Consider the following 12,831-nt stretch of genomic DNA (forward strand, 5'->3'; position numbering starts at 1 on the left):
TTTCTTCATTTCCTTTGTGTGTTTTTTTTTTTAATTTATTTTAAATTTTTTTTCTTGAGGCTCTGAGGTGATTTGTAGAGAGATGACTTTTAACATTACAAATGCCAGGAATGATAGAGAGAAACACAGATTTTTACTATTTAAGGAAATCAGAGAGCTAAAGGGATTTCCTGAGTTACTATATTCTCTCCCTGACACGTGTCCTAAAATCACGAAATCACACTGTGAACAAGCTCCAGTTTCCTGCTCATGCTGCCTCTTTCCCCAAATAGTTTTCCATACTACTGAGCAATTCTCCCACTTTCATGATTTCTTGCAGTGTTCCCAGCAAACACAGAAGAGCTCCCTGCTGTGCTTTGTATTTCGTCACCCTTCAAGCTCCATCTCTTCTGGGCACTAGCCACTCTTCTTTCTACATGACTCATTTTACAGCTAGCCCTTTTACTGTTTTGCTTGATTTCCTTCCCACTTGTTACAATTTGACCCTTCTTCTTTTAAAAAACACTTTTCCTCCCAAACTGTCTCCAGTTAAGTTAGAGGTGGCAGTGGAATAAATTCCTTCTTCCTGCTTGCAATACACAAGACTTTTGTTAACATTACCTCAATATAGCATTTCTCTTCTTTGTGCCTGTCAGCCCCAGTTTATCATCCCCTCTATAAATCCTGCCTCCCTTGTCCTTCTCAGTGGCACTACCACCCCTTTAGGATGATTATGAACTCAGTGGAAGACTACCAACTACTTAAAGGCAATAAAAGAGATGTGCTACACTTTATCTTGAGCTCAGAATATGTTGGGGTCTCTAATTCTTTATTGGTTTTACTTCCCCCTTTTTTTTTCCCCTGCATCTAACAGCTGCTTGCAACAATAGCAATGATAACAACAAAGCAGCTGAAAATGTTATTTTGATTTAATGAGCCTCTATTCTGTAAAAGAGTCAACACTTCCCACAAATAACTGCAGTGCTTCCTGTAAGGCTATTAGGGAGAGCAGAAAAGTTTGTGATAGTAGCAGTCTTTTCTCAGTCACTGCATGTCCTTTGGGGACTGATGGAAGAACAAAAGGGATGCATTGTTTGACAACTGATAAATCTAGTGCACAGAGTAAAAGACTCTAATAACTTCTATGGTAGCAGAACAGGATCTTTTATCTTAAAACAAAGGCTCTCATTATTTCTCACATGATGACAAAATGTTTTCACAATATACAGTGGTGAACGGTGTTTCACCATTTCTGCAGGTGTCCAAGACAAAAAATTCCCTTCGCAGACAGCAGGCCCCAGACAAAGACTGTTGTGTCAGGAGACAGAAATAGTGCTTAGCGAAGGTCTGGAGATCATTCAGAGTGGACAGAATTTGCACAGGAATTATCAGGCGTGCAGGAGGATGACAATTTTAGGGTCAGGAATACATAAGGAGCAAAGACCACCACTCTTTGATTTCCAGAGCTTGCAGGTAGCATTGTAAGCACCAAGGCCATTCCCACAAAAATAAATAGGGGGCAGAAGAAAGCCCAAAGGGCCAGCCACAGGAAAACCACATCTTTCACACATATAGGCAGTTTGACGATGATGCGTCTCTTTCACGTCATTGATAAGACCTGGCTTCTCTAAATGTTAATTCAATGAGATTGAACTGTCTCACTGACTAGACATACACATGCACATTTTCATAGACATACACATTTGCACATACAGCTTTCTTAGTTTCATTTGCATATGATGGTGAAAATCTCAAAAAGATATTCAGTTGCAATAAAAAGCCTTCCCAGCACTGAAGAATCCAGTGTAACCTTCAATAGTTTAGTTTCATGACAGGAAAGAAACTTATTTCTTGTCTGAACATTAAGGGTGAACCCTGCCCCCTGACATCCAGTCAGAGACATTTTAGGCAGTCACAACTTACTCTTTGCCAACAAAGATCCAACCACGGGGCTGCCACACGCCCACCCCTCCGCCGCCACCACCCCACCCTCCCCTGTCTGCCTCCAGGGCTTCGCCCTCGCTTTCTCCTAACGATGCAGCTGGGCGTCACCGCCCCTGCACGGTTCTAAGCTTAAAACTTAATCTCTAAACTTAAGATTTATAAAGCAGAATTTTAATGGATGGTTTAGAGAACTAGTAGGGAAGATAAGTAGTTTGAAACACAATAAATAGATGTAAGAACAGGGTGAAGGTGGAATTTGATGGAAGAGAGCCAAAGATACAGGATACATGTAGAAGTTTGTACTTTATATATATATATATATATATAAAATCCTGTAAATTAAGATTTCTCCAGTCACCAGAATCAAGCACTGATTTTCTGGGCTTAAGGGTCTTCAATTTCCACCCTTTTTCTGCTAGACAGAAAAAAAAAATCATCTTTACCAAACTTTCAAGACATATACATTCAATTATTTTTGTGTGCTAAAACCTCATTGCTTCATAGCGTCAAGGCAGGCACAGGTCTCCCACAGATGTTGCGCCACAGCTGCCTACCCCATACAGAAATCTCAGGCATCCTACCATCACCCAAAAGAGACTTAAGTTTCTGGCTTAAGGAACTGAACTGACCTCCATCCTGTCCCACATGCAAAAACCTGTCCCTGAAGACTTTTATCTAATGGTCTTAATCTGGAGCTGAATCCCATAGAGGCAAGTTTCAGTTGTTCAAGCGTAGGTCTCTAGAGCCATCCACGACATCCACATAGGGCTGCCAGAGGTACCTCAGGACCTATAGGAAAGTCACTGTATTCTGGAGTACAGGTGTAAGTCAGGTGGGTTATGCACAACATCACTTAATGTTGTGCAGTGCAGAATAGAAATACCCATTTTAACTACTGTGTGTCCAGGTGATCAGTCAAGTTAAACTCAATCAGTTTATTGATTAAGTACCTAAAATATATATAGTCAGAGAGACAAAACTTTTTGCTTCCAAATCCATAACTTTTGGTTTGGTCTCAGGTGATGTAGAAGCTCGAAGCAAAGCCAGATAAATATGCAGAAATCACTAACAGCATTTATCTTCATCGTTGATTACACTTAACAAACTTTCCATCACGTCACTTAATTCCCGCCTGCCTTCTTCAGAAGCATAAATTAGAATGTCAGCTACAAGAACACCCTTCAGAAACTTTCCTTCAGAAACAACCAGATACAGACAGCATTCCTGAAAATAAAAAGAGAAAAAAAAAAAAAAAGAAAAAAAAAAGTGGGGAGGAGGGGCTGGGGAGGAAAAGCAGAAAAGAATACAGAACATAAACCTCATCTATGTTTCTGTGTTTCCTATCAATAAAGATGGGAATCAACAGCTTAATGAATTGTAAAAATATTTAATATTTACTCAAGCTCCAAACCTAACTAGTAAGGCATTATAGAAGTTTGGTTCGTTGCTTGTCCAGTCAGTAGTAACCCTTTATCCTAATAAACACACATTCTAAAATCAACATGTAAGTAATAAATGAGCCACCAGAGCTCTGAACAGGTTAGTTTTGATGTCAGAAACAGGCTGTTCATAATCATACAGAGCTTTTCATAAGCAAGCTGATTTGCTCCTCAATGGCTTTTCAATTTGTGCTCTTTGTTTATAGCCATCTCAGGCACTGTGCAGTATAGACATAGCTATAGAACAAGCTACCTTGTGGTACCATCCCAAGACACATCTCCTACAGTACAACCAACATCCCATTCGTATCTTATTGAAGTCAAAGGCAAATTTTTCATTGATGCCTGTGTTTATTGCTTTTGTTTCCAGGTTTTCTGTGTTACTTTATCTGCCACAGACGGATGGTGTTGTGACAACAGATGCTTTCTGAGCTCGTCAGTTAGTGCTGCATATTCCCACTTGAATCCCTGGTTGTTGCTTTTATCCAGCTGTCTGATTTGTGCATTTCTAAGGCATTAATCTATAGCAGCATCAGTTGATCTGGAAATGATTAGAAATGGAACAAACACCGATGTTTTGTATTGACTTTTAAAAGCAATCCTCCTCTTCACACTGAGTGAAGTGATGGTAACCATTGGGCACAGAGCCATGCAGGAGCAGAATTGATCTTTTATGCCCCAGGATTATGTCAGATGCCAGTGACCTTTATTAAAGCACCAACATATGGGAAATATGACCTCAGAGGAGAGATTGAAAGAAGTAGCACTGTTTAATCTAGAGAGTAATGAGATACATGACAACAACATTCAAATATGTAAAAGATAACTTCAGCAAGCAATCTGTTCTCCATAAGCCACTTGAGAGATGACAGGAAATATTGAGTTAAAGGGCAACAAGGGAGGTTTAGACTGCATGTTAGGAAAGTTCTCCTCAGTGTAAGGATAGAGAAGCACTGGGAAGCTGGGGAAAATTGCTCACAGAGGTTGCCTGTCCAACCTATCAGAGAAGCATTTCCCAAGAATGGTTCATGTCAAACCACTCATGTCTGAGGGCAACCCACAAGACTGGATGGCCAAGAGAAAGTTTGTCCAATACTGTCTTCTAGATTTCGAGGATGATGTGGTACAAAGGCAGGGAGGAGAGTATAGCAGATCTGTAACATCTTAGTATTCATGTGAAACCCTTGTTCCAGATGTTCCCCATGGAGAAGGCTGAGGCTATACGTATGTACATACTTGTCATTCCTCCCTCTGGATGGACAGGACAAGCGCAGTTGGAGAACAAGATCTACTGCCAAACTCCACTGACTTGGACATAGATTTACATTGCGGTCTAGTGCCAGACCTAAGTTACAAGTTAGACTTGAACTTTATTAACAAAGAAATAATTGAGGAGCAATTTGGCATATATGTTAATAGGGAGGGTATGTCTTTAAAGAAAATATCACCTAAGATTTTTGTGGTGGGTTTCTTAGTCCTGTTGCATTTTGCCATGCAGCTGGCACATGTGATCTTAGCCAGGAAACTGCTGAATGTTGGCAAATTCATAGCAGAAGATAAGCTCTACCCCAGCAAATGTTTCATGTTATCTAGGTTTATCTTTCTTCCTGAACATCCTTAGTAAACAAAGAGGGACAGAATATAGGTTCTTTGTCAAATGCTTAAATCCAGTTCCTGTCACTTTCCAACCGGACTTCCCCTTGGAAAAAAACAATAAGCAAACTTTTGTTATTGATATTGCTGAGCTGGATCTGAACCAAGCAGGTGCCCTGGTGACATTTGAGTAGCAGTGATTTTTGTTGTTGTTTTTGAGTATGACTTTGAAGCAGCAAGATTCAGTGCTCCACATCTCTTATTGATTTTGGCTGCTGAATGTTTTATGACAAGGAGTTGCCCTGCATGAATTCTGAATAGGAGATCAATAGGCTGCTTAGGATGTCATGCTGTGTTCAGCTGACTGACGCACTTCCTCTTCATTGCCACCACCCCGCTAACCCTTTCCCCTCAACATCCCATTCAAACTTGTCTATTTTCCACGTGCATCCTCTGAATGGTCTCACCTGAGGTGTTATAACCTTTCTGATGTGCATTCTGATAGATTGGACACTCAATTGGCCTGTGACATTTCCTATTACCAATATAATTAGCACCAGGGCACAGTCTGCAGGGAGGAAAAAAGTGAGTTCAGAAAGAACCTGCTTTCCTTCAGTCTTTGAAGTTTCCATCCCAAGAATGCTTTCCTAGAAAATAAATAATTTGCATAAACAGTACAGTGTTTCTTCTCTTTTCAGAGGCATATAGGTTTATGTCTCATCTTTATTTGGTAATATTGTTAGGGATTTCATTGGACTACATTAGTCTAAAATAATGTTTTTCTGAGCTTCTAGAAACAGCTATGCCGTTTCTCATGTTTAGTACCCTCAGCTGTTCTGGGACTGGGCACAGAAGTGCTGTAACCCATATGGAGAACTCCATCCTCTGGGAATCGGAGGTCTAGTTCCTTCACACCTGCCCATCCATCTCTAAACTCGGAAGATGGTCAGTGCAATAGCAAAAGAGACATGAAAGGAGTGTCAGAGATGAGGAGGAGGCACCTTCTCTGAGAATTGGATATAGATCAACTCATTTCATGAAACCAACACATCATACAGTCAGTGCTTGATGTAACTCACTGCAAAAAGTGTTCACTACAACAAAACAGTACTAGTCCCAAAATTTTCTCGGCCATGCCATAGCTCTAAGAAAGCAGCAGGCAAGGGCAGCTGTGGCTCCTGGAGGTCCGGGATGAGCAAAATACCACCCCACGCACCCCCTCCAGTGACAAGACAAGTTGTAAACCTGCATTTCTAGTGCTTTCCTACATTGCTTTTTCCTATCTTTGGTATTTCCTCTTCTCATAAGCCAGCTCAACCACACTCCTTTATTCTCCAGAGAAGCAAAATTCAATTCTGAGTCACTGCCTTGAGTCAGTTCAGATACAGCAATTGCCCATCAGATTAGATTTTAAGGGAGAAACACTTATAACTCCCACCACTGAACTCTTCAGTTCCCTCCTGTTTCTCAAAAGGATACATTTGGTTCAAAAGCTACATCTGAATTTATGAGCAGTGAATGAATATACAAATGAACTTTTTAAAAGTATCAGTTCCAAAAACTCTTGTTCTATTCTGTTACTTATATTTATAGCGGAGAAGGGATTAAGCAATATAGCTCAGTTCCTATCCCAAATGGCTGTCTAGGGTCTAGATACTAGTGAACTTAATCCAAAAACTATTAATGAAGCAACCAAGAAGTCATTTTAGGGACTCTTCTGTTAATTAGCTCCTTCAAAATAAAGGGAAAAAAAAAAGAAAAAGGAAAAAAGAACATGAATCTCAGGAAGAAGGAATCTGTCAGACAAACACGTCAGAATACGCATCTAAGTATATCTGTTCTGTGCCATTTCCAAGAGTAATAATTAGTCAACTGTCATTAACTGCAGCTGCAAATTCCCTCCTTCACTCTGTTGTCAATTGATCATCTTCTTTTTCCCAAAAGGAAACAGAGTAAGGAAAGGAGACAGTTCCAAATGATTCCTATAGGACATGTTTATACTTTCCCAGGAGTAGCACCATTAAAGCTTTTATATAATAGAATATTACATAAATGATTATACTGACATAAGACAGTACATATCAACAGGCATATACAATCATTTTCAAATCTCTCCCCAAACCAGGTCTTAATTTTCCAGCCAGGCTGTACAAAAAAAAATAAATAAATAAAATAAAAAGTAAAAAATTTAAAATTGTCATCATCTGCCCCAATCTTATGGGCAGAATAGAAACAGAAAAACTAAAATCAGGCAAGATTTTGTGTTCAGTTAAATATTTACCCTTTATGAAAAAATGTTGACTTCCTTTAAAAATATTTTTCTTTTAAAAACGTCTTGAATTTTCCACGTACTAAAACTACAAGATTTTGTTCTTTGTGACTACCAAAAGCAAAATTTTTTGAGGGTTTCATTTGTGAAAAAAAAAGATCATTAAAGAACATTTTTAATTTTTTTCTCATTTGACCTTTTACCTTTAAAATCTCATATTCCCAAACAGTTTTATTTCTAGTAATCTCAGTAATTTCCCTTTTTATCAGCCATTCCTGTTCCACCAAGAAGTGGGTGCTTGGGCCCTGGAGAAATCTGTGCTGAAGCTGACTGAAGAAAAGGCAGCATGGCAAAGGCATCTCAAGAAAAAGTAAGAACCAGGACTGTTGACAATGTCTGTCACTCTCTGGATATGAAAGAGACAGTGCAAAGGACTCGTCCCTTCAGTTGTGAGGAAGAAATAGCAACAGTTCCAACTACCATAATACTCCAGCTAAACCCAGACCATGGGCAATGCATACAGAGCTTTTCAGGTATGGAGTCTAAAAAGATTACGAAAAGCTTTTAGCAGCACATTAAAAACTGCACGTGTACCTTTTACTTTAACCAATGGGAGATGTTTCATGAGAACTTCATAGCATTTCCATCCCTTTTTACTACACTTTAGTGTTAGTTTGTTTATCAGGAAGGCACGTTAGCTAATTTTGGGAAGGGAAGGAGGACAGACACTGGTGGTGCAGAGCCCCTGAGAGCTCAGGAGTAACTTGCAGTGGCCTCAGTGTGGTTTTTCACTCTTTTACAGCAATCATGCTGAAGTCCCACATATGCTTTGCAAGAGTACTCACTTCAACTAAAAAAGTTTTATATTCACTTAAATTTCTTAACATAGCTTGAGTGTTCCTCCATTATTTCTGTGATGAACACACACAATGCATTTGTTAGGCAACAGATGAAGAATGAGAGCATGCTTCAGAGTCTCCATTGGTTTTTCTGCTCTTCAGATTAATACCTTTTGCTAGCATTAATGCTTTAAGCTCAGTGTAATCAAAACTAATGGGAACTGGCAGAGAGTGTACAGAAGATACCCCCCAGATCAAGAGGCATAAACTAAGCATAAACTCCAAACTTTTCTCCTTACATGTTAATTGTCCTCAAGTGTAATACAGCATTTTCTGAGCTAACTGATTCCCTGATGAAATCTTTTAAAGTCGTCTCTTTGTAAAGAAGCTAAACTGTCTCTGATGGGTATAATTGAAATGGAGCCTGTTCTCCCCTTCTCTACAGAGATTTGACCAATCACTCTCCTAGAGATAGGAATGGCCTCACACAGCAATTCTGCTCTCCTGCACAGAGCTCTCAGAGATGCTTTGATATTCTTTGATATTACTCTAAGTCTCAAAATCATCCATGCTTCTAATCTCTCTTCAGGGACTTTCTACAGACCTGAATATAAAGAGCAACTGATATATTCAGGCAGATATTTACAGTGTCATACTTTACAGCAGGTCTGAGACTTCCCAAACTTTCTCTTGGAGCTGAAAGACCTGCATCTGTGACTGTTATTGGGAACCAGTTGTCTCAGTACCCCACAGAGCTTTGCAGATAATCACTGGAGTCCATTGACTTCTAGGAATTCCCCGCTCTTTTCCTTTCTCTCTCTGTTACCATCTCAAACAAGTTGAAACGATGGAACATATGTCTTTTCACCACAAAATGCTTTTCAAATGATATAGAAAAATTCTATCCATGTAGAAATGTGTTTACTTAACTGAATTTTTGAATTTCCTTTTCAGAAATATATTTTTTTTTGAAATTTGGAATATTTTTTTGCATTTTACGTAATGTAACAAATGGCCAATATATCTCCTTGAATCTTTTAAAAAATGGCAGAAAATTGTGAGAGTGACCACTGTTACCCGAAGAGAACTTTGACAAATATAAATCCCTTAGTTTATAGGTTTGGGAAAACTGTTTCATGTTTTCCTCTCCCTTAGAAAAATTTAAAAATCTCTTTGCCATCTTTAACACTAGAAATTATTTCAGTCATAATTTATATGGAAAAATCCTTTACTACTGGTGAAAAAAATAAAAGACACAACTTTTTCAGCTGCAAGCCAAGTCAACTAGTATTGACAAAAGCACAAGAAAGAACATACGAGACACATAAATTTTCCCTGAAAGCAAGTATCTTCATTTCAGAGTCTCAGAAAGAAGGTTCCTGCCTAATAAATTAATTAATAAATAAATAAAAATTAAAAATCTAGTTTATTACTTTGTGGAATCAAATTTTCTTGGATATTTCAGCAAGGTTTGTAGAATGAAAGGCTTTGGACTTTCCTAGAATTTAGAATTTTTTGTCATCCAAAGTCAACAACTTTTAACAATTAGATTGGTGTTCATCATAGTTCCCTGAACATTCAGCATCACTCCTTTGCTGGCCGTCAAGGTTCCCACCACAAACAAAGGAGCAAGAAACAATTCCAGAGGGAATATATTCTGAAGCAGAGGAGGAATCACATTATAGAGTTGTTTCTTTATCTCTACTGATATTCTTGGAAAAGTTTGAAGAGCCTTAGATAGGATGGATAATATTGGACTCTTTCAGGAAAACTAGCTAAAATAGGAGTGAAAGAGAGGGGAAAATATATATATATATTTAACAGATGAGAAACAAAGTGTAGGGGTTGAAGCTGGATTTTCACAAAGATGGGAAACCAGCAGTGAAGTTCCACAAGGGTCTGTGCTAATATCTATGCTACTAAACATATTTATAAATTTTATGGAAAAAGAGAAGCATGAAATAACAGAAGTTTGCTGATGATGTGAGCTATCCAAGGTAACAGGGAAGAAAACATTGTGAAAAATTACAGAAGGGCTTTAGGAAATTAAGTGACTGAAATAAAATGATAGGTGAAAGTTAATGTGAATAAATAAAAAAGAAATATTAAATGGTGCATGGGGGAAAAAACAATCAATGGAAGCCTGAGCTGACCATTACCATTCAGGAGCAATACCTTGAAGGTATGAAAAATAGTCCCATGAAAACATCATCTCAGTTCTTCACTCCTTGAAATGTGTGGTGCAGTTCTGTCCTTTCACATCTGAAAATACATAGAACTGGAAAAGATTCTGCTTTTCACACTGCATTCTAGACCAGGGGAACATGTTTCCAAAGGAAGCCTCAAATTCATACTGGTTTAAGTGGAGACTGGAATGTGCTTAAGGGATATATCCATTGATAGTTACTGAACAGACCAACCACAGGAGACTGAGGCAATCCCAAGCTCTGAAAAGGATGGCAGAATATCATTTAAGTATCATTCTTGTTAGTGTTATGCTTACTCTTTTTCAAGCACCTGCTTAAGTATATTTCTGGAGTGAGTATAATGGGACAGATAGATTCTCTATGGTTTTTGGTGGGCAGCTTTTCAAGCAAGTTTAAAGTCAGAAGCTTGTTTTGATGGAAGCTGATGGTAGAGGTATGTGCATGGATATCATGTAGTGAAACAGAGGACCTGCAGCACTGCAGTAATATAGGGCCAGACACTTTCTCTCCTCTATTTTAATGTTGTCTCCCTTTCTAATTTACTTCTAAAGTCAATGGGTCTACTAAGACTCAGAATTTCCCTTGGGAACAATAACAGCATAAATATGTCTTACAAGATTTCTTGAACCTTTCAGACAAGCAGTCCCTGCCTATGCCAATAGTTTTTCATTGGCAGCATCAATTCTTACCTCATTTACTGGACAGTTTTTGCCCTGAAAAGCCATTGGAGTCAATAAAACTGGAACATCAAGAAAACTTATAAAATTCAGCTAGTTAGTAGAGACAGTTCCTTACAAACTAGGAAATTCTAAATATCCTTTATTTTAGGTTCTTACATTATTTTAGTTTAAAATACTTACAGAAAGAAATTTTCTCAGATGACTAAATACTACTGAGTGCAATTCACTTCAGAGTTTTTACAGAAAAAAAAATGTTACATCCACTGAACACTAGTTAGTCCTCCTGTTATTAACCTGGGTCTGGTTCTTCATTTGTCTTATTCTATTTTAATTCCAGTAAAACTCTGAATGACTTATGTAGTTGTAGGGATGTAGTTCAGTTCAGCTCCAGTTGATTTACAGTGAAAACAGTGCACAAGTGTGTAACATAATCATTACAGAGAGACTTGAAGAGAGTTCACATGAAGCTCTATTTTTAACACCTAAATTGACAGCAAATGCAATCACTGAACCTCAAAAAGGAGATAAAAAATCAAGTTGCAATTTAAATAAATGTCAAAGTTAATATTTTCCAGCCCAGCTGATTTCTTGTTTGAGCATGAAAGCCCAATGTGGTGGCAACTAGTTAATACCACTTGATGGAGCAAGATATGTATGATGCCTGCCAGATGAAGGAGCTCTCAAGTACAGCCTGAGGATGCTAGGTCCTACACCCACAAAGAAAAAGAGACTAAGGAGCAACCCTTAATGAAACATTTGAGGATAAGCAACACTTGGAAGAAGGACCAAACCTGTCCAGGCACATGTTAATTTTTCAGCTTCAGAATACTGCTGGTTTGTTGCAGAGCTTCTATTGATCTCGGGAAAAGTGAATGACCAGACAAAATGGTGGACTGCTAGGGAGCAGCTGCATCACCTAGCAATGAAAAGTTATACTGAGTTATCAGTTAATCAAATTTTACTGCATATTAGCAAGTCTAGACATGAAATAGGACATGTAGTCTCAGACAGCAAGTCACAATATTTTCTTAGCAAAACTGAGGAAAGACTAGGTCCATTTCCCACAGTCATGGACTACATTCCCCAGTAAGGATTAGAGCTATGCCCTCCTCTTCACACTTCCAGCCATTAAGATGCCATTTACATAAGAAAGTGAAGAGAAAGACTTTATCATAAGCTTTGGGACCCACGTGTTCATTGCTGCCCATGGCCCACTTATACACCTCATGCACTGGGTGAAACAGACTGTGGCCATGTCTGATCTGTCCTTTCTGCATACCTAAGACTATGGGCAAGGCTAATGTTCTGTGCTGTCCATCAATTTTGTTTTCATGTCAGGGTGTCGGTGTGATGGTTCACTACAGATGGTAAATGAATCTAATTCTGGGAGCAAGGTCAGACTTGCACTTAATAAGTTTGTGTACCCTAAATCTTCCTCCATGACTTGATGATCCACTGGGGATTCACAACATCCACGTACAGGAGCGTTCCCCTCCAGAATTTTATCCCATCAGGCTTTCAACCCTGATATTACCTGCCAACTTAGCAGGAATTGTGACCTTAATTGGGAATAACACTGTCTGTTATTAGCCTACAATGTGCATTACTGAAATGATTTGTACAATTTGACTGCCACAAACAGTTAAGGAGAGTCACAAAAAAACCATCTCATTAAGTCTTCCGATCTCCCAACTGCCACACTATTTGGAAACAAGTAATTATTTAGGTAAAATGCCTTCATGAAAGTTTTGTTCAGTGCCATGTCATCATTTATGAAGCAACAAACTTTTCTTCCCTGGGTGTCAGACATAATTTAATAGAGGATCTACTTATATTTTAATCTGAATTCTTTCCAGCTCTTCCTTAGTTCATTACTCCTTT

The sequence above is a fragment of the Anser cygnoides genome, chromosome 6, assembly GCF_040182565.1.
Source record: "Anser cygnoides isolate HZ-2024a breed goose chromosome 6, Taihu_goose_T2T_genome, whole genome shotgun sequence".
In the NCBI taxonomy this organism is placed as follows: Eukaryota; Metazoa; Chordata; class Aves; order Anseriformes; family Anatidae; genus Anser; species Anser cygnoides.